We start from the raw sequence: 3,279 nt of genomic DNA, 5'->3' as shown, positions 1-3,279 counted from the left end.
TTTTACTTGTTATTATCAACTGTAGAATTAAAAAAAAAATTCTGTGTACATGCGTTGGCGTGGTATTAAAAAAGAAACGAATTAGCTCTAAACTTCAGGTTGTACGAATATTTGGTATGATTTGTAAAAATTTACAACGACTTTACCTTAATTTGTTTGCTTAATTAGTTACTGTACCTCAAGGTTCATTCAAATGATAACTAAAGGATTTAAGAAGGAGTCTTAAAAACTAGGTAATTAATCTATTGAGTGTATTAAGTAAAATACTTCTTCATGCACTGTTTGCGATATACAACTAGCTAGATTTTTTTTACTAAATAATTATAATTTACTTATCAGTTTTACTAACTCAGGTACACGCAAATTGAAAAAAAATTCCTGCAGGGCTCCAGTTATAAACTCACGCTTCGTACTGTGCATATGTTATGTAACAGTCTTTTGTTCACCCCGACAGAAAAAACCCTGCAATCCACACAGAATATACAGGAAAATCACAGAGGAGGTCACCTGGACAAAGAATGTATACACATGTATACACGCGCCCGAGTACCCAAGATTAATGATTTCATCATATGCATTTAACAAGATCAGACATCATTTTTTCTTTTCAAATTCAATTAATTACTTAGTGAGGTTCTTAATCGCCTTATTTTCCACATTTGAAGATAGTTACATGTATACATATAGTTTCAGTCAGGCTGAAACCTTACTATACATTTTAGTATGTACGGATTCATTATCATTAGGCTAGAATTAAACTTAAACCTGTTAACAATAAATGATATCACTATTAAACTCAAATCAATTTTAGTAATAGTTTCAGCAATGCGTAAACCATTTGGAATCTTAACTTAAAGTTTCAGCATACTGAAACCTAGCGGAAATGTTCTGAAACTGATTGATATTTCCATAATAATTTACACAACTTTTCACACGATTCAAATTTAGTTTCCGCATTGCAGAAACCATCAGGAATCTTAGACTAAAGTTTCTGCTGACTGAAACCTAACGGATACTTGCTGAATCGATATAATGGTTTCCGCATTGCGGAAACTATACATGAAACTTCAACTTCAAGTTTCAGCAAGGTTTCCATATAGTTTCAGTTTTGCTGAAACTTGATTTTTCATCCAGTGTTAAGGTGTGTGCGACCGGTCAGTTGAGGATGCTTACTCCTCCCAGGTACCTGATACTACCTCTATCTTTTTAAAATTCCGTGTTGCTCTGCTTTTAATTTGCATTTTGTTTTAAGGATTTTCGAGATGGTTGACGGTTTGTTTTTATCATTTTTTTCATCACATATTGATCATTGCAGTTTTCAAGAAGATCTTACACAACTGTTTCGGTATGGGATATATTCCTACATCAAACTTTGAACCCCTTGTGAGACCCAAGAATTCTCAAGGGGCTAAAGTCTAATTATTTTTAAAGAAACAACAATACGCCAAAAGTCTTGTATAACATGTGGTGATATCAAACAGTGTTCAAAATCAAAAGTCGAAAGGAAAAATACAAAACAAGAGTACAGCGAACACAGACCTCATAAAAATAGAGCGAAATAATAAGGATCGGTCACGCTCGCCTTGTGCTCTTTGTCGTAATCGGAAAAACAGAAAAATCCCTAGACAATTAGGTGATTAATTATGGTCTAACAATAAGTATGAAAAACGTAAGTCAGCAACCGACCCAGGAGGAGGTTGTGTTTGCTGACAATGTCGTTTTACTGACTATAGAACCTACGGAAAGGTGACTTCAATCAAGGCTGTTGGTATTTTTGTTTTATCAACATGTTTTTTTTCAGTAGCTTGCCTCGCCTTAGAAACCCTTCATACGTAGAACATGCCCTTGCGTACCAATGTAACTGAGAGAAAAAAACACCATATGCAGGTGATTAAGTAATGTTGCTACATAAGTAATGAAAGTTGACTTTATAAAAATTGAAGTCATCACGTTTATCATAAAGTTTTGTTGTTAGGTTACTATCAAAGTCCATTTCCAATAAAATATCCAAATATGAAACATATGAAGCAGCCTCTGTGGTATGTTTTATTTCACGTTAACTGGGATACAATAAGTCGACGTAATTATAGAAGTAGCAATTGCTAATTAATAACACGTCGTAGATATACCTGAATGTTGCGTTGAAGGCCACAGCGAGTGTTCATTTTATTCATGCACAAGTTTTTAAAAAATTAATTCTGCTTCATATTGATAGTAGGCCTGCTAACAATGGGTTGCAATTTGTAACCATGGGAATTCAAACAGATTGTTGGAAGACCTGATTTCCAAAAAACAACATAGATGTTGTCTATTAGAAACTCAAGCATCTTTTTTATATCCACTTCAGTGTACTTTTGTGCACAATCCGAATGGTTTTTGACAAAACAGTTTTGTAAATGGCATATGACAAAGTTGAAAAAAAAATACGTGATCCATGTGTATTAAAAAAACCCAGCTATCAATGACGCCAATAAGCCTGGACTTTAGTTTATCGTAGGAGATGGTTGTATAAACTATAATGAAAGTCGTAAGTTTTGCTGCTATTGAATTTGGTAAAATTTTGGGATTCTAAATTTTGAAAAAGTTCCTTGAAATGAGAGTAGCAATGCACCAGATGATGACATTAGAGATTTGTTAATACAAGATTGATCTGAGCAAAAAAGTGATGGGTTTGAGTAACTGGCTGTTTTAATCGCTGAAATAATGAAATATTATGTTGTACCAATTTATGATAGTTTGTTTCCTTTCTATAAGACTCTTAAACAAAATTATAAAATTTGGCTTGCTCTCGGCAAGTTTGATTACCATCACGATAAAATAAACGCCATTTTTGTCATAATCAGCATATTTTCCCAGACAAAGCACACATTAGTTATTCAAAAGCTCAATGGTGGACTTAATTACTAATGTTTCTCATGCGTTTTCAACTACTGAGAAACTTAAGGAAAAAGTTATGGAACTTGGCTTTCCGATATTTTGAATCGTCATTTTGACCTAGTTAATGATATTTAAAGGGAAAACCAGCATGAATTTACAAAATCAGCACACTTTAAGAATAAAACAATACCATGCTGGACCATGATTAAAAAAACCCCATTGAGGTCCAAATAATAAGTATTTGTCGTTAAACAAAACTTTTCGACTTAATCAGACCAGAATATGTTCTTTGATTTTTTTAAAGAAATTGTTTAATCAATCCATGCCCTGTGTTCGTTTAGCAGTCCATTGGTTTTCATGTCAGTAATACACATTTGCTTTAGTGGACGAAATACACATGAA

This window comes from Magallana gigas, chromosome 9, assembly GCF_963853765.1.
Source record: "Magallana gigas chromosome 9, xbMagGiga1.1, whole genome shotgun sequence".
Classification (NCBI taxonomy): domain Eukaryota; kingdom Metazoa; phylum Mollusca; class Bivalvia; order Ostreida; family Ostreidae; genus Magallana; species Magallana gigas.
The sequence above is the reverse complement of the archived record's forward strand: the minus strand, read 5'-3'. Positions refer to the sequence as shown.